Source organism: Ambystoma mexicanum, chromosome 7q (genome assembly GCF_040938575.1).
Source record: "Ambystoma mexicanum isolate Mex_15411 chromosome 7q, UKY_AmexF1_1, whole genome shotgun sequence".
NCBI lineage: Eukaryota > Metazoa > Chordata > Amphibia > Caudata > Ambystomatidae > Ambystoma > Ambystoma mexicanum.
In genome coordinates, this window is record NC_090941.1 from 774,236,744 (window position 1) to 774,259,913 (window position 23,170).

General features: G+C 43.4%; 1 protein-coding gene across 5 annotated transcripts in view; it reads right to left on the bottom strand.

Annotated features, from left to right (window-relative positions):
- The window catches only part of GRIA4 (glutamate ionotropic receptor AMPA type subunit 4), a 1,206,498-nt gene that overhangs the window by 588,608 nt on the left and 594,720 nt on the right, over positions 1-23,170 (bottom strand). The gene's annotated exons all lie outside the window — the stretch shown is intronic.

Consider the following 23,170-nt stretch of genomic DNA (forward strand, 5'->3'; position numbering starts at 1 on the left):
GGCCCTTGGAGTATACTGACTCTATTGTGATTAGCTTAGTTTTGGTCCTGTTGTCCCGTGTAGATTCACTCCACGATTCACTCCAAGATGGCCGCAGCAGCATTCCGCTCGGTCATTCTGACCAAAAGCTTATTGTTGTCTCTTGATGATTGTACATGGATGCACCTTATCACTATCATGATGTGGCAAGCTAAATACCTGCAATTTATTTGCATTTTCATTAACATTATACCTAGCAGTTTCTTCAGTGATCTAGTAAGATCCTACTTTGTTCAATTACTAAATCCATAAGAATGTTTAAATGCGACGTTTCATTTGGGAGCTGCTTTCAGTAAATCTGGCCTTCATAATGTCTAAACCTCATTGAAACAATGGAGAAAGCATGTTTGCAAATTCAGTGCCACAGCATTTAGTTACTTTTGAAGAGGTCCTGATGCTTTTGCTTAGACAACCTTGCACATTCACTTTGCTGAAAAGGGTGCACACATATTTTGAGACATATATACTGCTGTTGATCCAGATGTTGAGAATATGTATCCTTGCAAGCGTGTGCCTCTTTAAGTAACGCTAGTGGTGCAATGTAAAAGGCTGCCGTAGCGTGATATTTCCATGTCTACGCCATGATCAGAACCAAACGAAAATCCCAGACTATTATCAATATGTTGGTCAAGACCTTCATGACTTTGTCTTTTCATTCCAGTGCAGGTGCACATAGTTGGGATGCAAATTTATGGACTTTTGAGGCGAGCTGTTTTCCCACATCACAACAATTACGCATAACGTCAACAAAGGAAAACGAGTTGTTAGATGCGATACTAGTCTCACAGAGACCACCAGGACCAGCAGATATGTTTAAGCAATTAACTGAGTTCTGCAGAGATGTACTCACTTTCTATCGCTTGGTGTCTCACTTTCCATTGTGTTCAGTAGATTACGCCATTTGTTAATTGGATCAAGTGCAAGTGATACAAAAAAAGAGAGCACGTTCCCACATTGGATTCTTTAAGGAATCCTCGATTGAGATGGTTGAATTTAACAGGTTCATTGCAAGAAGGTACATCGATGAAGGACACCAATGCACCCCTGGATCTTGTTGGTGTCAAACATTAGGACAAATTGTCAATGAATGATTCGCTTTGTCAATTACTTCCTTCGTTAGCGTTTAGAGGTGGCTGCCTTCTTTTGCCTTTTCCCCATGGCTGAAGGAGTAATGCAATTCACCTTACATCATGGTGGATTTTAAGACAATAACGCTGATGTTAAAACCAGGTGTAGCACATAAAAGGAAGATTTATTAAGAGATGATTTAACAAGGTTCTATTATCCGCCAATTACGGTTATAACTGAGCCTCACTTCTATTGATGTCAGGGAAACAGCCACATCAGTAATATTAATACCTTTTCATTGCACCTCAGAGACCAGCTAGCCCAATATTTGGTTCTTTCAGCAAGAGACACGTTTTCTCTTCTAATTACCTGTTGTAAAATGCGATCCACACAATCATTAATCTATGATAGAAGTAGCGGCAGCAGGTGAAATTTTGAATTGGAGAGGCATAAATATTTCCCACAAATATGACAGAGCAACTAAACATAACAAGGAAGCCTTACTCAATCTATTGGGGTTTGGAGGCAACTAAGACATTTTTTTTAATAATGGGTTAAAATGTGCATTGTGCAGCACACGTTTCTGTGAAATATTGGGGAACCACATTTCCCTTTAAGCCAGCCCAGAAGTGCTCCCTCAGCTGCAAAAAGCAGCTGAGGGAGCGTGCAGTGTTTCCACTGGGCTGGTGCATCTCATCCATAATGGGTGAGGGTTCAAGCGGTTTTGGTGCCCTCTTGCCCATTATGGAGGGGCACAACAGGATGGAAGACTTACACTCAGTGTGATGGGAACAGTAAGGACGAGGTGTGCCAACTGGCGTTAGCGCTTGGGCAAAACGAACTGAAAATAAATGATATTAAAGAGAAGACACAAGCTGATGCATGGTAGTGGACCTAGTAGGTACCTCAGGCCTACTTTAAATGAACAGGAGCAAGAAGGGGTTTAGATCCACTGTTTCAATGCGCTGCTGATTAAAGAATTTGCAGGAATACAGCAACTGTATACCAGTCTAAATGTGAATAAATCAACTGACTACAGCATAGGCAGTTGTCAAGAATTCTTTGTATTTATGTTGTTGAAAGATTCAATCTTTCAAGAACATAAATTCAATCTTTCAAGAACATAAATACAAAGAACTCTTGACAATTGCCTATGCTGTAGTCAGTTGGTTTATTCACATTTAGACTGGTATACATTTGCTGTATTCCTGTAAATTCTTTAACCAGCAGCGCATTGAAACAGTGGAACTAAACCCCTTCTCGCTCTTACACTCAGTGGCCCTCATTACGACCCTGGCGGAGTGGGTTTCCGCCAGCGTTATTCGCGGCGGACCCGTCCGCCCTACTACGAGTTCCCGTAGCGCCATGGAGCCTTTCTCCGCCTGGTTTTACCGGGCGGAGAAATCCATGGCGCTAAGGGACCTCGTTGTTAATTACGCCACCGTACTTTACGGTGGCGTAATTAACGCCTTCCCCACTCCCATTATACCCTATGGGGCAAGAATGGGAATGGGGAAGGGCAAAATGGGGATTGGGGATTTACCGCTCCGCCAAGGTCGGCATGGGGTGGTAAATCCGCCAACCCCCATGGCGCTGTCGGCGGCTTTCCGCCGTGCTCCGCGGTGCATTTAGCACCGCGAATTCCGCCAGGGTCGTAATGAGGGCCAGTGTGTTCTGTATCAACATGACACACACAAACACAATTCATTTAAACAGTATTGCAATTCTCTTCACTGTTAGTATCCTCCAAACAGTGCCCCAATATGATTTATGATGTCCAGTCCAGTATATACCATTAACGTCAATTACATTCAAGGAGTACAGTGTATTAGCTTGCCCAGACCATACTACGTTCAGTGGTTCCGTCTCAAAGCATGTTTTATATGAGAGAAGCACTGTTCAGGGACTTCACTTTTCACAATACTCTGATATTAAAGTGTCTGTAACTGTGAGCTGCATATACTCATTTGGCATGTCCAGATGTCAGATATGATGATAAGATGGCTCTGACCTACTCCACTGGCCGGTAGGTGGACCAGAATTTTAGACATTCAGGTGCTTGGTCTCAGGCTCAGAACATCTTTGTGTGGGGCTGTACACATGCTCAGCCCCAATGTATATGTTTTGAAACATCAGTCCACACTTTCCTTTAAAACTGCAGTTTGGCAAACCCACTGCAGACCACTTTCACTGCACCACTTATACCACAATGCGTACCACGGTCAGCTGAGGCAAAGAAGGCTGGAGCAGAGCTTCTGTCAGCAGGGACACACCTCCTTCCACAGCAATGGAAAACATCCTCAGTAGAATAGCTGTCTGCAGGAGACCCATGGCAGACCACATTCACTGCACCACTTATACTGCTCCACGTACCACGGTCACCTGAGGGAAAGAAGTCTAGAACAGAGCTTCGCTCAGCAGGGACACGCTTCCTTCCACAGCAATGGAAATAATCCTCAGTAGAATAGCTGTCTGCAGGAGACCCATGGCAGACCACTTTCACTGCACTACTTATACCGCTCTGCGTACCGCGGTCACCATAGGCAAAGAAGGCTGGAGCAGAGCTTCACTCGGCAGGGAAACGCCTCCTTTCACAGCAATGGAAAAAATCCTCAGTAGAATAGCTGTATGCAGGAGACCCATGGCAGACCACTTTCACTGCACCACTTATACCGCTAAGAATAGAAATGTGTTTATAATCTGTCATCCTGGGTATCTCTGGTCAGGCACAAGCCTGGTTGACCTCCGTTCTCTCCGATCGACCCTCCCAGGTCCAAGATCTTGGAAAGAAGATCTTTCCTATCTTCTATCTCTCTCTCTACATGTGGTGTCCCCTAGGGGTCTAACCTCTCTCCCTGGCTCTTTAACCACTAACTGGCACCTCTGGCCCACCACATCTGTACCTTCTGTTCTAACTTTCAGTGTTATGTGGATGACACCCAGCTCTCCTTCAGGCTCCCCTCGGCCTCCTCTGCTCCTTCTCTCATACCTGACTGTCTGCAATTCAGGAATGCTGTGCTTCCAACGATCTCTGCCTGAATGCCAGTAAGACTGAGGTCCTCCTCATTGGGACAACTGCTCCTGCCTTCCCTCTCCCAATCTGGCTGCTCACCCTGGGCCCTCTACCTGCACCTTCTTGTGAGGCTAAGAACCTTGGTAGCATCTTCAACTCCACCCTCTCCTCACATCTCTGATGGCTCTAAGAAGTCACACTATCAGCTGCACCTCCTCAGAGGTATTCTTCCTTTTCTCACTTTCCCACAAAAGCTCACTGTCTCCAGAGCCCTGGTCCTCTATAGGCTGCACTACTGCAACATCCTATTTCTAAATATGCCTGCCTCTACTCTTCACCCTCTACAACTAATCCAGAACAGGACTGCAAGACTTGCCATTGGCCTCAAGCCCAGGGATCGTATCTCTCCAGCCCTGAATACTCTCCACTGGCTCCCTGCGGCTGTAAGGATCAAGTTCGAGACCCTCGGCATTGTCCACAAGGCTTTCTGGGGCCAGGGACCACACTACATCCAACTTTCTCTTCTGAAGAATCTTCCTTCTCAAGCCCTTCGCTCATCCACCTCCAACTCTCTGAGGGCCAGATGTTTCTCCAGGCAGACAGTGGGGGGTAGATCTCTGTCCTCGACTGGGGCCTCCCTCTGGAACAGCCAACATGCCTTTATCAAACTTGAGCAGGACTACCTAAGGTTCAGAAATCAAGGCAAGAGCTTCCTTTTCGCTTCTGCTTTGTCTCTCCCTCTCCCTTACTGATGTCCCTGTCTTCTGCACATACTGTTTACCTGGCTACCAACTGAACTTACGGGACTAGGCTCCTGCATGACCAGTTGCCCCTGCACTGCCTCCGGGCCTCCCAACCACTTAGGGACTGTTTATGCAACCATACAGTCCCCTGACTCTCTGCACTTATGAGCCACGTCCCTAGCAGCACTTACGAACTATTTTGCACTCTCCTCTCCCCTCCCCACTGGCACTCCCCCTCCGCACAAACACAATCTGAATGACACAAGGCCTAGTAAGATCAGTGTTTTGTCCTCCTTCTGTCATCCTTTCCTTGACTTGTTGTGCCTAGAAACACTTGTGTGCAGGCGCCATAAATAACTTATATCATATGATATCATACAATTACCACAGTTAGAGTGATCCCTGCCCAGCTTAGTAATCAGAGACATCAGAAACATGTTTGCATAGGGGTGGGTTGTGTATGCTGCTTAAGAGCCTTACAAAACTTCATTAAATAGCTTGAAAAAATCATCAAGGAATTTGTTTTATTACTTTCCTTGGAAGCTGGAAAGACTAGCGGACAGAGCTATTTAGAAAACATTTATTGCTAACCACACTTTCATAGCTTCTGTGGCAGGGCAAAGCTGGGGTACTTCTTTTAGTGTCTTCTTGGGCAAAGGCGAATTGAATCAAAAACATCAAAAGCATCTGCACCGGGTTATGAGTCAGCTCTATAAATAATCTCCTGTGGAGATGAAACATCTGTAAGCAACACTAGAGGTTGAATGTTTATGACAACTTAATTTTCAAAATCACCCCGGCGATAACTAACGTTTACAAATGACTCACTTATACCCTCATAGACATTTACCCCAATTACCCAAACAATTCTCGCTAAAATATTGCCTTGTCTGCTCACTTCAACTCCTTTCGAAGACTTTTCACACAGTATGATCTCATTCTACTTGGGAGTTAACACATTTCTTTAACATGCCTTTCTAATTGATTTCAAGTTCCTTGGCTTTCCTCTTTCGGTGGGAGGTGGCAAATAATAATTACACCTTTAAAGTGGGATTTTAGAGCATCCAGGTATACTCATAAATCAGAACAAAATTAGAGTTTTCAGTTTAAAAAATCCTTAATCTTCTCCTGTGGCCAAGCCGAAACAACCTCATTTTACAGGCCTCTATGATTTATGTTGTCCCCCCTGATCCAAATGAACAACAATGTCCCCTTGGTAAGTCATTGCAATTTCAGCAATCCCTATCCCAATGATCCCACTGACCCTACTCACAAATTTATTTCCGATAAAAAAGGAGCAATGTAGGAGAGAGTATGACGAACATTTAAGTACATTTAATAGTCTCTTACCTTAAGGCAGTGGGCTGCAAAACTGTGGCTCTCCAGACACATTGGACTATGGCTCCCATGATCCCTCAACATTCACTATGCTGGCTTGAATTGATCGGAATCGTAGTTCAAAACATCGGGAGATCCAAAGGTTGCAGACCCCTGCCTTAAGGTAACATTCACATCAAAAGTCTTCCAAAATGACTACATTGATTTATGATCAAACCTTAATTGACTGATCACATGTATCCTAGCACTAACGGCCCCACGATGCACAGTATTTAATGTCATATTATTTGCCTTCACCTAGGATCATTCTAATGGGAGTGGACACTGAAATAATCTGTGCTTCCAAAGTGGGGAGAGGGGTTCTGCACTGTGTGGGAAATCCTCAAGCCTCTCACCAGGATCAGCATACTGGTGTGTGAACAGATTTCTGTTTGCATCATAGAGGCTTGGTCGCTACATACTGTGCTGGGAATACTTGGGCCTGCTGATTTAGGGGTCAATCGTGAAGGTGACAACTATTACCAATCTAGTTGAATCACCACATGAAGCAGTAACATATATGGGAAGCTGAAGCCCATGGAGATTCCCATGTCGTCATGCAGAGAATTAGCAATGCTCACTCTTATATGTGTATGAGCTGCCAGGAACATTAGGCTCAGTTCACTCTTATAACACACTCATCTAATACTCAGCTTTGTATACTCCATGGGATAAGCACCATCTTGTTGTTTGGTCACCCCTTGGGCAACACTTTGTTTCTTAGCTCTCCTTTGCTTCTTATGGTGTCAGGATTGTCGGTCATGGCTAGTCAACTATATTGGGCCAGTTGGACCAGCCAGAGCTCTTTGGCCAGTCAGAGCTCTTGCCCCAATCAGTAATTTTGAGCCAGTAAGCACTTTTGGGCCACTCAGCTCTCTTGCGCAGGCAGGTGTTCCCATTTCTCTGTTTTGCAGAAGCCTTTATATGTATCTTGATAGTCCTCTTTCTGAAACAAGACTTGGCATTGGGAAATCCATATTGAGCTTTCTTTCATGCTTCTAATTGGTTCAGAGGCTTGCTTTGGTAAATTAATTCAACCGTGTGTGCAATGAAGACCTCTGATGCTTCAAATGGCCAATGGTCATTTTGGGGCAGGCAGATGTCCTTCCTCCAGCAAACAACACTGTGTCTGGCCATGTCCAGGCTCTCACTTCTCTGCAAAGCTCCCTCTTGCACACCTGAGCCCATGGCAGTGACAAAGCACTGGTCATATGGGATGATGCATTTGATCCACTTGAGGAGTATGCCCAAGGTCCTTCCTGGAAGGAGGCAGTGGCTATGAATGACTTGGAAAAGTGTCCCGCCTTGTGGGTCTCCTGGCTCACACTCACCGTCCTCATTTTTTCTTCTCCAGTCGAGCAGTCTGAAAAACATTTCACTTTCATGAAGGCATTATATCTGAAAGTAGGTAGAGGGCAAGAGTGAAGCAGAGGTGACCTATCCCAGTTAGAACTAAAAATGAACAGAGGGAATGTTTAGTGCTCTATTTCTGCATTGATTTCCATATACAGAACTCTTAGGAGCATACACTATAAAACATCTAGAGTGGTGATGGGCTCATTTACTCAGCAGATAATAAAATTCATCTGGAATTACAGAGTAACCAGGTAAATATGAAGTGGTCAATTTAGAAATGTAGTTCATCTTGACTTGTACATGTGAATTGTGGATATCCTAAAAATCCAACTAAATTGTTCTGTTCAGTGGGTTGATGACCCCAGACCTAATTCACGATGGATAACCGCTTTGAGAAGGCCAGTGACAATCAGGGCCCTAAGCAGGAGTCTAAATCTGCCAACTTGTAGCATTAGAACAATCATAGAAAATGTGCATGGGATCTGACATCACATACCCAGCAACATCCCAGGAAGTGACATCACGTGACCTAATCTGTGACCCTGATGACATTACAGGAACTAGTAATTTCAGCAAAAGTAAAAATATGTTTGTGGGTTTGTGGTCTGCCGATGAAGCTGCAAACCATGTTCACCGGGAAGGGAAACAAAAAGGGTTGATTCTAACCAAGTTTTGCAATGCCGTAAACCATGTTCACTGGGAAGGGAAACAAAAAATGTTGTTTCTCAACCAGTCACAACACAAGGAACAAAACTCGAGGTATGGACCTCCAAAACCATGTTTAAAGGCCCAAGGATGCACGGTTTCTGAGATATTTGCACCGCAATGCACGACAACGAACTGCACCATGCCAGGGTGAGGCGGAACAGCGACCTATAGAATCACTCATTTTCATCAATTGATGAGAGTGTTATCATGTCTGTCTTCAGAACCCATTCAGAGAACGGGTACTTCTGCTAGTTCCAAATAAAATACAAAAATAAATTCGCCTGATGTAATCATAATATGCAAGATAATGCTTCAGTGGCCCAGGTATTTGACATACCCCAGCAAGGCTACTATTACCTTTTTGTTAGTTATTCTGCATTTGGGGGAGGCTCAACAGGGCCTGCTCCGGGTCAAGTAATGCCATTTAGCTAGACCAGCAGCATTATGGGTATGATATTCAGAGTGTTATGAGTGCTAAACGAAGGCAGCCAAGCGAAGGCAGCTAAGGCACTCTCCTCCTGTTGGCAGCAGAAACAGCCCATCCCTTTTGGCCATCAGTCAACTTTGCGCTCTTTTGCACTCTTTTCTTCCCTCTGCACTGTGCACAGCGAGGAGTATATCACACTTCTAGCTTCTCCAGTTTCCTCCCATTCACCAATAGGAGACTGCTGCAAAGTAATCGCGGCGTGGGGGGCAAGGGGTATGGTTTCCCCACCCCTTGTCACTCCATTTCACCCTTAGTAGCATCCTATTAGACGTGATTTATCGAGACACGAGGTGGGAAAGGTAAAAAGTAAAAATGGCTTCAACTGAGCTATGCTTGGTATACGTTCAAGGCATTCCTACTATGGCCACATTTCATACCTAACACTGATAGATTTTACACAGCCAAGAGGATACCAATGTTGTTTTAAGAAAATAAAAGTAAACTTCCAATCTTCCAATTGTTCTGGCCATGAAAAGTCTTAGGGTGATTGATTCCCTGTTTTCACCAAACAACTACTCTACAAACATTTTATGAAATGAAACATGTTCTGTCAAATATCACCACCGTAAAGCCTTCAATTCACACACGTTTTGCTTGTATGTAATAATGGGATAACATACTTAGCTCTCACATAAACATACAATGTTTTACTGTCTCTGTGGATGTATCATCACAAGAACATGCAAAATCCAATCATATTTATTTTTCATTATGCTATGTTAATTTTCTATGATGTTTATGGTAATTTATGACTGTTTAAGAGTGCAGATTGCAATATCGCAAGGATACAATATTTAGAGACTTTGTAATTCAGAGATTCGCCAATTATGAAATGACTGTCAGTACAAGTCTTGCTCAAGCACTTTCATACTAGATATGTGGGCCTCTCAAACATTTTAAGGGGTGTTTTTCTAGCCCAAAGCATGAACTCCTAGGCACATCTCAATCTGGAGTTTGAGACTTACTGTAACTTCAGATGGTTCTCGGTAGCCAGGTATAGACCATGAACTTCTAAGAGAGGTTAAAGGCCATGTTCAGCCTCCCATCAAGTCAGTCACGTTGATGTAATGCTCCCTCACAGAAGAAAGTGTGTCCCACTGCCAGTCAGTGTGGTTTTCTGTTGCCTCACCAAACAATTGTATCATCCTGCACCCAGTCAGCTTTGAGTTGCTACTTCCTCAGGAAGAATCATGACTGTCTCACTGAAGCTCCTGTTGTTCTGAGCCCTCAGAAACAATCACATACCACTTTCGGATCCAAGTCACTAATATTCCGCTTTCTAGTGGAACAACACCAGAGTCATCCTCTGTGATGATGCGTTCTCCCAGGAAAAAACTCAATATTTCCTTAATCAAGTATACCTCTTTGATGTTCCATTGTCTCATGAAAATTTGAGTATTTCAGTGAGATTTTGTGTTCCCACAGCTGAAAATCATGTCAATCTCTGTGATGCTTTTCTCTCACAAATTCTGTTACACTCTGCAATGAAAAAAGTGTCTCTCACTGTGATATTGTGCCGCCTCCTGCAAAAGTGATGTCTCTCTCTTTGCTTTTGCATTTTCTTTCACACAAAAATCACATCCCACTCTTTATGATTGTATATGCTACTGCAAGAAATTGCATGCCACTTTCCAAAGAGAATTTTTGTTTCTCTCCCCAAAATAAACACACATCACTGTTAATAAAAAAGGAGGGCCGAGGGGAAACCCCCTGTAAAACAACAGAAAGAAATGTTTTCTTTTCCCCGTTGTTTTGGGTTTGTTAAAAATGCATTCTTCCAGCCAAGATGTAGGATAAGAAGAAGACTCCTGCAGCCATTTCTTCATATCAGTGTTGGAGTCAAGTATCCTATGTAGCAGAGCAGCTGATTAAAGATCTGTGGATGACTCCCAAAGAGGTCTGGCATATTCTTCCTGCTTTTGGCCCGGCAAAGACCCTGCTGAGCTAAAAAGCCCTGAGCGTTGCTTCAAGCCTTGGACTAAAGGAACCAACTTGGCTAAATGCACTTTTAAGGATTCAGCTGTCCTGTACCTTCGGAAGTGTCCCTGGATCACCCAGAGTACTGACTAGCTCTCTATTGGGGTGGTCAGGAAGGGTCCCCATCATTACGAGGGGTTCATGTTGCGTGCACCATATTAATGACTGGAGGTGCAGTGAAATTTTTGTTCAGAACTGATACATATTAGTTTGCATGTGCGCAGAAAGATAAAGGATTACATCCACCACATACATGTACATTAATATAAATATATGGGGAATTTGTGAATCTTAATATAAGTGGCCGTTTCACAATGAATTAGATCACAGTGTTTAGGGCTCTCTTGCAAAATGCACTTTGACTTCTAAACAGGTTTTCAGAGGGCAGAAAGCAGGTAAGGAGTAATCTCAATGTTTGCAGTTAGCAGCTGCCAAAATAGCCTTGAGTTTTTGTGGTCTGAAAAGTCTCGTAGATAGCAGATATAGGGCCTCACTACACGGTAGGCGATAAACCATGGCGCTATTAGCGCCATGGTTCATACCGGTAATTTACTGGTACCGCCTTGGAGGAAAGGGGAATTACCGCCCTATTCCAAGGTTGGGAAGGCGGTAATTCCTCCTTCCTCCATTGCCCTTCCCCATTCCCATTTTTGCCCCATAGGGCATAATGGGAATGGGGAAGGCGCTAATTACGGTACCCCAAATTGCGGTACCGTAATTAGCTCCCTGGTCCCTTTGCGGGTTGGATTTTTAACGCCTGCAAAAAGCAGGCGTTAAATTCCCCAACCCGCAAAGGGACCTCGTAGTAGGGCGGTAAGGATTTACCGGTACCGGTAAAATACCGGTACCGGTAAACCCTTACCACCTACGTGTAATGAGGCCCATAGTCTCCTGCTGTTTGAGAGCATGACCAAAGGAGTTTCATTATTTATTTTTGGCCAGTAGTAAACATGGAGTAAGTGCCTAGCACTATTTAGGAGTTTCAATTATGCGATAAAGTGTGAACTTTGTAGGTTGGTAAGTTATAAAGGAACTGTGTCGTGGGAAAAGAGAGCATCATGAATGAAGAGAAATCAGTCACCCAGATGCCTCATATTGCGTGAGATATTCATGCAAGCCATGTGCAAATCAAGAGTTAAGGTTTAAATGGCTTAGGCCAGTTATTACTAGTAATGAATTAAGTTTTCAATACCAATGTTTAACCATGTGTCATCATCATGAACTACCATGGACAAATCATAAAATGAGGTGTGTTATGAATATAATCTGAAGATAATTATAGAGATAACCCTGACTAATGAAAATGTAGCAATTGGATAAAGAAGGGATTTCTTTGAAGAGGTTTGTGTCCAATCAAGTTTGGCGGTGGATTGCAATACAATATTTGGTAGTGTTTTAACTGTTATAAAAATATATAAAAGATGTGGTATTGTTGAGACATGGGTTAGTTTGGTCCTGCAACACCCTCCAACTGCTCCCGGACCATTGTGCAGTAAACATGCTTTATGTACAACTGTGTACTCACTTCTTAAGGTTAAGGTGATTAAAGGCACATTTGCACATATTCATTGGGCTACCTCGGTAGAATCGTTGCTGTTCTACTTTCATCACCAGAACTCCGGGGATCGCCAGCTTGTGCCACAAGTCACCTTCCTGGTGGCTGTTCTGGAAGGTCTTTTTCAACCACAACTGGAGAGACGCCTGCCATAGTCACTGTGCAGTGACCATCAGTGTAAGTCACTTCCCTGTGTCCTGTGAGATGTCCAGAAGAGTCCTGCAGTGGTGAATCCTGCTTGCCTTCTTTGCCAGGGTTTGGATCCTGCACCCGCAGCCGACTGGAGAAATCCTCAGACCCACAACCCCTGGACATCCTGCAGCAGAGCAAATAGTGGGAAAACCTACCTCCAGTGACACCCAGTCGACCCACCTAGTCATCTGGGAACATCAGAGTCAGGCAGGAAAGTAATTGCAATGCATTTACCTCCGTCGGTTCTCCTTAGAATAAACCTTAGATTAAACTTTTGTTATTCCCTGCCATTGCTCTTTGATCATTGGATCTAAAAGCTTGTATCTGAAAGATAGGAATATAATTATAGATACCTGTAACTTTGCTGAATATCTTTCGAAACATGTTAACACCACAAGATCTCTTCCTACATCAGCCTCTTTTCCTAAGAAGACGCTTTGTGACTTTTGGGCACAATGCCCCACACATCATAAGGATTGGATTTAGAAAGTTAAGGTATTATTCTTGTGAATTGGTTTCATTGTACTGCATCACTACTTACCGTCTTTTTGTTGTCTAATTATTGAATGCATTTCTAAGAACCTAAAGGTGACTGTAGAAGTGTTTTATAAATGAGTGTTGAGTAATATTATCATCTGCTTGTTTCATTTCCTATTGTGCATTTTGGGCCTATAATAAATATAGAATGTTTGTGCTACCTGTCTAAATTGAATTATTGTGCACTTCACTGTGTGGACTCATTGTGGATCCCTGACCACACACACACTCTCCTTCTGAGAATAGCCTGGTGCGCGCTTCACACTTACCGTGATTTGGTTTGGCTAACCTCTCAAATTTCCCCTGTTCAGCAGGGGTGTTGCTAGGTGGGCTATGCTAATTTTGGGACTGTCAGGACTGGGGGCTAGCTAGCCATTTGGGTTGTAACCCCTGAGCTTCTATATGGGGCTACAACCAAAAGACCCGGGGCTATAGCCCCCTGAGCCTCCCCAGCAATGCCTCTGCTGTTCACTATAACTAGGGTGTTCTCCTAAAATCAGCCCCCCCAGGCCAGATTCTAGAAATCCATCTCAACAGCTAACGTTTCAGACAATCCAGATTTATTTTCTTCTTTATCGTAGTTATACTACCATCTCTGTAGAATGTGAGTGTGATTTTTCAGAAAGCATCACTTAAATCAACCTACCAATACCGTGTTCTTTCAGTCTTGACAACATGAAAGATTGGCTATGGCAATTCTTGCTTTATCCATGAATGTTGCACTTCATTGAAAATCAACTTTGTGCATCTCATTGTGTAGGCATGTATTAGTATTTGTCAATGGTTGCATGTCATTGATGCTGTTGTATGAGGACACATTTACAGTTTAGAAGCAATCTTCTCCATTTGCTTGCAGTGATATATTGGGAAGGGTCCATGCATTCTTCAAGCAGTCTCAAGAGGTATGAACAGATTTGATCCCTCCTCATTCTTTCACTGCCTTTGCGTTCTCTGTCCCATTTCTGCCGTGTTGTGCTTAATCTTGGTGCTACCTATGTGATATTGTTTTAAAATTCTGATTCACTCCCTCAGCACAAAAAAGAACAAAAACATAATGTGCCTCATTACAAGTTTGGCGGTGAAGGAAAAAAGTGGGGTTAATTCTGTTACCACCACTTCTTTTGGTAGTAACAGAATTACAACTGTTTTTCTTTCACCTCAATGTTATAATTTTTGGCTGATTTACCGCTGCTAGAATTACCGCACTGTACATCCGCTGAATTTTTGGGGGAAAGTGGGGGATTCACCTCCGGGTAAATCCACCCGAAATCCCCATGGGTTCCTATGGACTCCAAAAGTGCAGTTACCACAACTTGTAATCCCGTGGTAACCCCATGGGACCAAGTGGCGGAAACGGTAATTGAGTGTGGTGGTAATTCAGTAGAATTACCACAAAGTTGCTGGCAAATTCCTTAATGAGCCCCAATATTTTTCTCCACTGGTTTCCGATGTTATATTGGGGTTGATCAATGCATCCTTTCGGCAGCAGCAATTCTTGACGATTTCTTGCAAACGCCGTTGAAAATATGGACTGCACAAAATGTCGGCACTCGTTGCCAACCGAAGATAAAAATATCAGCCGTGCACAGATGATGCTTTTAAAAACATAAGCTCGTGTTTTCTAAATAAAAGTACAGTGACTCAGATCGGCAGATCCCTATCCCGCCGCCGCCGCAGCAGCCATGCTAAGTTGGCATGCCCGTGGCTCCTGGCACTCGGCATCCTGTCGGCTTCCTGCATTGGCGCCAGTGAAGGAGCCGCGGCACCTGGTCGCATAAAAGGACAACCACAGCAGCTGCAGGACTCAGATGTCTGCACTGGAACATAATCCCGAATCGGAAGCCTTTGAGTCTGTGGCAGACTTCCTTGCCCGCCTCAATTAGGTCCCTTGACTTTCTTCCATTGCTGATAGAGGACATATGCGAACTTCCTATGGCTCTGAGTGCGATGATCGCTCTGAGCTGCTCTGAATCAAGTCTTGATTACCAATTACTTTGCATCTGGTGACCTGTCAAAAAGCAATTTTCTGTCTATAGAATTGCAGGGAACTCGCATCACTTTGTTAACCGGTCCAATGGTGCTCGTTTGTTTGCTAAGGCGAGAGAAAGTTACAGAGAACACGTAATACACGTACTAAGCATCCTATCCTAGCTCCTTCAGGGAAAAGGAAATGCAAACTCAGGAGCTGATGCCGTTCACAGATAAGGTATGGCAGGCAACGTGTACGTCATATAACGTGTAATTTGGGAAAGGTATTGGTGCATCGTTATTGCCCTTCTGTGATTAGCACTAAGCTTTCTTCTCTCGAGATCGACTCCACAGGCATGCACGTAATCACAATCTGGATTCTACCCCTCATACCCTTTCCCCAGAGGGTACATGTGCATTCAACCTTTCTCACACGTTCCCCTCCTTTGCTGAGCTTGTCAATTCTCTTGCAAACCATCTCTGGACAAACCTGGCAGGGGCATAAAATGCCACTCTCTGAACAAACCTTGATTCGGTTCAACCACTATGTTGGTTACTTACAAAGCATACAAGTATTAATTTCATGTGTATTTAGAAGGAGTCTATTGATTTATAAATGGTCAGTCTCGAGAGCATGCATTTTGATCTCTTTTTTTGGTAATTTTTGAATGAACGGAGTGCAAAATAGAAGCGTAACAACATTTTCATTTTGCACTCTGCTCATGTGCATGGCTTTTCAAGGCCTGGGAGATGCACACAGCAGACTGTGCATCTCTGCTTTGCTTTCCCCTTCCTACTTGGAAAAGCACCAGACGTTATGCCTGCATGAGATGTTCCTGCAGGTGAAAAAACGGTGGATTCCTGAGGAAGCCGCCACACATTTGCACCTGTTAAATTGCAGGACGACTCCAAGTACTCCCCCCTCCAAGGCATCAACTGCAGGTGGCATTTCGTTTTTTTACAAGATGGAGCGTAAAAGTGAACAGTAAAGTCAATTTCACCTGGTATTACTGTTTACCTTTGTTCTCTGCCTTACAGATGTTTACAATTGCATGCAAGGGACCCAACTGCTTGAAAGTACATATGTTTGTGGCCCCAGCATGCAATTTGCACTTTCATTAAAATACCTCTTAAGTGTACCACTGAATGCAGCTGGAGTACCCCACTTTAATCATAGTATTTTGGTAACAAGAAAAATCTGGTATTTAAAATATTTTAAATACTACTGTTGTTAAATACCGCCTAATTAAGAGTTGGGGTCGTATTTGAAATTCAGCACATGCAGTACATTGCGTGCTGCATGTGCTAAATGTTCCCATACAAAATGATACACAAATCATGCTTGTAGAGTCAGTCTAGAAAGATCCATGCTTAGCACAGGTATGCTGGATGGGGAAATGCGAGCTCAACTCCTAATTATGCAATATAGAAAAAATAGGCAGTCTTGTCTATTAGTTGTTCCGTAACAGTTACACCAGGAATACTCTGCAAGCTCACAAACAACGTTCTGTATCATTCTGTATTCGTACCCAGAGAAGGGCGCTCAGTCAATCAGGTGGCTGGAAAAGCGGGCGAGAACACACTGTGTACTGCCCGCTTATTCCAGCCACCAAGGCCCATCCTTGGGTAGCGCCATCTTGGTTGTGGGGAAGAAACAAGGAGCCTCCTCCTTTTCCCCCTCCACATTTCCCCCTCCCCACTTATCTGCTGGACTGGAGCTTTGTGCTCCTGTCACAGCGCTCCTCCCGCACATGGGTACCATGGACATACAAAAGGGACTACATCCTTTTTCCTATGGCAGTGTCCATCTTGCTTTTGTTTTTGTTATTGGGGTCACGCAATACATGCAGAGCCCATCTCCTGTAAGATTAATACAAGATAAACTATTCGCACCCTAGGCGAAAGAAACCTTGATTGTGAATAACAATCAGCCCCGCTCAGGGTGGCCATACAGGGCTGGTAACGGTCCTGAGTCCGCGCTGTGTCCCTCACTTCACTCAGGCCTACATGGGCTCATGCTGGTGGGCCGAAACCGGCCCTGCACGGCCCCCTGAGCAGGGATGATTGCTATATTTCTTCACTCATCCAGCACTGTTACCTATCGAAACGTAATCCTGCAGCTTACCACATAAAAGCATGTCTCCACATGTTAGCAGCACCACAAGAAAGCAATTACAATGACGTCAGTACAGAGAGCACAACTGAAGATATTCTTTTTCTAACACAAAAGCACAACTCCCTGGCTCCCTTAACAAACAAGATAGTATACATTTCCCTTCCAACGCGACACATCACTTCTTTATTCCAGCAAGAAATCGCTACTCATCATCTTTCCATTAGAACTCGTATCCTTTGAATATTCAGCAGCAAGGAACTAAAGAACATCGCCCCTGGTGAATATGTTATCCTGATTACAGGCAGCTACACTCTACTGAAACCGATGAAGGTGACTATAGTTTGGAATCCTAAAGTGAACACATGATACACAAGGTCAGAAATGCTTTTCTAAAGCTGGGAAACATTGGTATTGAGAAGATGGGGCAATTTATGAGGATTTCTTTATTAAATGGAATTGGCGTTTTCTGGGGGATTCAACAAAAAAACCTTTAATTGCTCAGGCTAAAGAAAGGGATGAAATTCCTGATACAGACCCAGAGAGTTTACTTGAAAGTATCCAACCTGGACTTCCCCGACCAATGTGTATGCCTGGCCTATATCCCTCTATTATAATACCCTTCTAAACACCCTTGTAACTGTACTCCCAACACTATATCCTGATATTAACATCAATAACAAATAGTATCCTAATAATGTATTACTTTATAAAACCCATCCCAGATAGTTTTTCCCTATATAACACCACATAGAAACATATATACACACAATAATAACTTGCCACCAAAAAGCTACCACACATGATGTGATATGAAAACTCACAGAGACTGATATATCAAGGAAACCAACATGGACGTTAAAACAGGGAAACCTATGCTGATTCACAAAGGCACTCCACAACCATATATCAACCAAATGAAATACTATTGTGCTCTCCATCGATGTATACATAGCTATCAAAGCTTTCCACAAGAGGACTGTTCATGCTGTCATGGCAAACATGCTGTGGGCACTGTTTCTGTGGCATTAAGGGTTGGCTGTGGATTGATGCGGATTGATGTGAATGTGGGTAGTCAGGACCTTAACGGGAGTAAGAAGAGGTGTCCTCAAAACAGACATTGCTGTCAAAGGTCAACTCTAAGCCTGAAAAAAAGGGCCAGAGCGTGAGGATGGATGCGCTCGGTGAAGCCAGCTATGTGTAAAAATTATGACTGCCATTGTGCAGGGGCAAAGTAAGCGTAACACTTGAGATCATTTCCCGTAACAATCACAGTTATTCTGTTTTCTTTTATTCATTATTTACATTGGCGAATCAGAAAGCTACAATCTACAAAACATTGGCATGTAACAAAGCCATACGTTGACTTTACAGGGCTAAACCTCGCCGTACAAAAGTATCGACATATTATCATGTTTCATTACTGGGTTACCCGAGGTGCCCCAATCTTGCCACGACTCGATGCAAAATGATCATACTACACTGACAAACTCTGTTTGCACTTGTGATTGGTGCTGGTGTAATGGGGGCCCCCGCAGCCCCCGTGGTGCAGGTTGGGGGTCTGCCACTACATGTCCTGGGAGAAGGCCCCCCTTGGACTTAAATAAATAAATAAAATATTTTCTTTTTGTGGTCACTCTACCTTCATAAAGAAATTATTTCTGTTACTACAAAAAGGAACTATTTCTATTTGAAGTCTGAGGGCTCCCCCCACCCCATGACACGGACGTCTCTAGGCTGCAGGCCTTCATGTCATGGGGCTAGGGGGAAATGAAAAACTTTTCGATTATGGTTCGGCCCTTATTGGAAATCATTTCTTTATGAAGTCAGAGTGACTTCAAAAATAAACTATTTCTTTTTGAAGTAATATGGCTCCCCTCCATCCCATGATGTGTGCGTGTGTGTGTGTGTATGGTGTACGGGTGCACACTGACATTTATGGGTAGCTGCCTGAATGTGCCTATATGGTGAAAGGGAGCACACTTAAATGTATAGGTGGCTGCCTGGGTGTACCTGTATGGTGAAAGGGTACACACTTAAATATGTGGGTGGCTGGGTGTGCGTGGGGATGTGTGGTGAATGGTGTGTGTGTGCCTGTGTTCTGGGGCACAACGAAACCTGAATTTCGGGGCGGCTGACCCTTCAAATGTTGGGAGAGGGGCTAACTTCATGTGCAGTGGGGGAGGGGCAAACATATTTTTGTGGGAACATCTAACTTCTTTATGCATTCTAATGAGACTATTCTAGTACAGCTTCAATGTTACAAGCTGTTAACTCTCTCTTTTAAGTCTGAAAGGACCCACTTATGTACCGCTGTGAGAATAAGCGGTCTCCTGTCCGCCCTCAACCCTTCCAATCACTTCCCTGGCATGCAAGTACTAAACCCACATCAAGATTTCAATTGCCAAAATAAGTATGCATTTGAATGCCGGTACTAACAGTGAAATGCTTTACGTTTGTAATTGCTGTGCCTTTGTTAACTGCAAAACCCGGGTGCTGCTTAACATCTATATCCTGTTCTTTCCGGCAATGGCTCTGTAGGTCAGCCAGGTCGAGTCAACATAGCCCAACATTTCCGGGGGGGGCATGGGGGTTAGGGCTGAAGTCCAGTCAGCTCAATGGTGTTGCACCACTACTGGTGTTTAATCCCTTGGTTACTTATTGGTAATCTTCATCACTCATAGCCCTATTCATCCTTGTCCCAGTACTTGTATATGAGGCTCATTGCCTCATACACAAGTACTGGGATGAGGTAGAGGGACATGTAGGTAATGCCTGACTTAGTAGTAATCCTCACTACTTCTAGTCCCACTCTTCCACATCCCAGTACTTATCTATGAGACAATGAGCCTCATACGTAAGCACTGGGAAAAGGAAAATGGATGTGGAGGTAATTCTGGGCAGTGAAGCTGATTCTTGGGGTTGGGGCAGGGGGTGGTAGGGAGAGGGGATATGTGGGGGGAGGGGTGTGATGTGAATCATGTGATAAATCATAATGGTCATCCATGTCCAGGCTAAGCATGCATGATATGTGGTGTTAGTGGCTAGAGAGGCATTTTGGTGCAGCCAGTCTAATCATTTCTTAGTTTGGCTTGACTTTTTTTTACTGGCCATCTCTGATAAAGCAGTCCTGCTAAGTTTAATTACCTGGCTAGACTGGCATGCAGATACTGCCCATCTAGCCATTTCTTACTGCAGCATTGTATATTTTACTGGGCATCTGTGATAAAATAACCATAACCATGATAAGTGTTATTGCTTCGACTGGCATTTTGATGCAACCAGTCTAGGTATGCCTAAATGCGGCCTGGCATGCTTTACCTTAATATGTTATTACGTGTCTAGACTCGTCTACATTGTGAAGCCATTTGGAGATGTTTTTACTGTGGCATGGCATTTATAATAGCAAAACATTATATTAATTAAATAAATAAAAAAGACTACTTGTCTTTTTTCTCAAAGGAATATGGGCGCATGGGTAATCTATTACAGTAACCATCTGGAAACACTTACTAATCAACGGAGTTGAGGAACCAGACACTCCGAGGTTGCAACCCCATGCGACCGGACACCAGAAAATAAGTGAACACTAATTCAAAAGGGCGCAGAGATCCTAATTAAGGAATACCCACCTAAAAAGGTTCCTCACCCTTTGCTAAACTTTATTACTTGGGTACCCAGGACTTTGCAGACAGGATTAAACCACATAATACAGTGCCTTCAATGGCAGAATATTTGGAAAACAGAGAAGAGGACGCAGTCAATCTGTTTGCACCAAAAGGAAGCAACGCACATGCATTTGCATCAAACCTGCCAAAACAAAGGGATCACAGAGGGCACTCTTATTTGAAGAAAAGTACAATTAAATCCATTTACATAGAAAAATTGAGGAAACGGCTACTTGATTTTTTTCTCAAAGGAATATGGGCGCATGGGTAATCTATTACAGTAACCATCTGGAAACACTTACTAATCAACGGAGTTGAGGAACCAGACACTCCGAGGTTTCACCCCCATGCGACCGGACACCAGAAAATAATGAAACACTAATTCAAAAGGGCACAGAGATCCTAATTAAGGAATACCCACGTAAAAAGGTTCCTCACCCTTTGCTAAACTTTATTACTTGGGTACCCAGGACTTTGCAGACCAGGATTAAACCACATAATACAGTGCCTTCAATGGCAGAATATTTGGAAAACAGAGAAGAGGACGCAGTCAATCTGTTTGCACCAAAAGGAAGCAACACGCATGTATTTGCATCAAACCTGCCAAGACAAAGGGATCACAGAGGGCACTCGTATTTGAAGAAAAGAACAATTAAATCCATTTACATAGAAAAATTGAGGAAACGGCTACTTGTCTTTTTTCTCAAAGGAATATGGGTGCATGGGTAATCTATTAAAGTAACCATCTGGAAACACTTACTAATCAACGGAGTTGAGGAACCAGACACTCCGAGGTTACACCCCCATGCGACTGGACACCAGAAAATAACTAAACACTAATTCAAAAGGGCGCAGAGATCCAAATTAAGGAATACCCACCTAAAAAGGTTCCTCACCCTTGCTAAAAAATATATTAATTAAAGCATTAATGTTCCTGTGCACTGTTGGTGACTTGCATGTATTGGATTTTTGGGTTGGTTTTACCCTACAAAACAATTGCAAACGCTCTGGCCTTTTAGCCAATTTTTCTAAGAAAGTGTGCTGTATAATGCATTAAAACTCATATATATATATATATCCTTCTCCTAGTACAGTGTGCAGCGTGCCCTTACAGCAGCAATTTCGTGCGTAATGCGTAAGCATGGTAATCTAGGCCGTCACAGAATGTGGCGCGACCTGTGATGTGTTGCATAGTTGGAGGAGGGGCCCCTTCAGCGCGGCTCACAGGGGGGCACCCACATTTTGTGTTGAGCCTCTGATTGGAACACTCTCTTCCACGTTTTGTAACTTCGTAACAAGTTATTGATAGCAATATTAACCCCATCACCATACCACCAAGGACTGGAACACAACAACCTCATCTCCCTTGCCCCACGAGAGATCCCAAGCTATGTTAGGTTTGCTGATTCTTAGCATACAGTTTATTTCCCAGTAGACACTTTACACACAGTTACTTCTGAAACAATCCATTCCATCAGGAAACGTTGGCACACAAATCATCTGTTCAATCCGATAAATGATTGGAAATCTTGGCACTGCTATCCATCTCAATTGTGACAATCCCCTCAAGCATGCGTTTCAGTTTGCATTCCAGTGAGCCACGCCGCAGGCCTTCCAGAAGATCTGTCACATGATACTCCTAAGGCACCAACTGACCTACCACTGTGAACCCCAAACACTGGGGACAGAATTCAAAATATTATTCTTTAGGAAGAAGCAATTTTAACCAAATGGTCAATATATGACCTTCCTAGATTATCTTTTGTCCCCCATAAGGAAACAATCATGAAGCTGTAGGTTATTTCTTACTTTTCTTAAAATTTATTTTTGTGAACCCCTCATAAATGTCATCAGCATCACATTTTTTTTTTTTTAAAACACAGAACAATACATACAGAGTGTGGGGAAAAATGAGTTGTGGGAACATAGATTAAAAATAAAAAACATCAGAGGAAAGACAGGAAGAAATAGAAAAAGTGAGACCAATTGAGTGTGCAGTTTCCCCACCATAACTGCTGAGTAGGAGAAGCAAGAGGTGACTCCTCAAACATGCATCCAGGGCTGCACACATTTCTTAGCTCAGCAAGGAGGCTGTGGTATGTGCACAATGCATGAATAAAATATTTAACAATTTCCATAATGAAGTGCTCAGGGATAACTCATCATAATAGACAGGCTGAGTAATATTTACCCAATTACAAATGCAATCACGCCAAAATAAAAGGTATAGAAGAGTAAAATGCCAATGAATGTCAATGAGCAGTGACTAATCCGTGAAGATGGTGATGCCAGGTGTGCCACAACCCTTTACATTACGAGATGTACCGGCAGCGCTCAATGCAGCGGCTCGCCATATTTTGATGCAACGA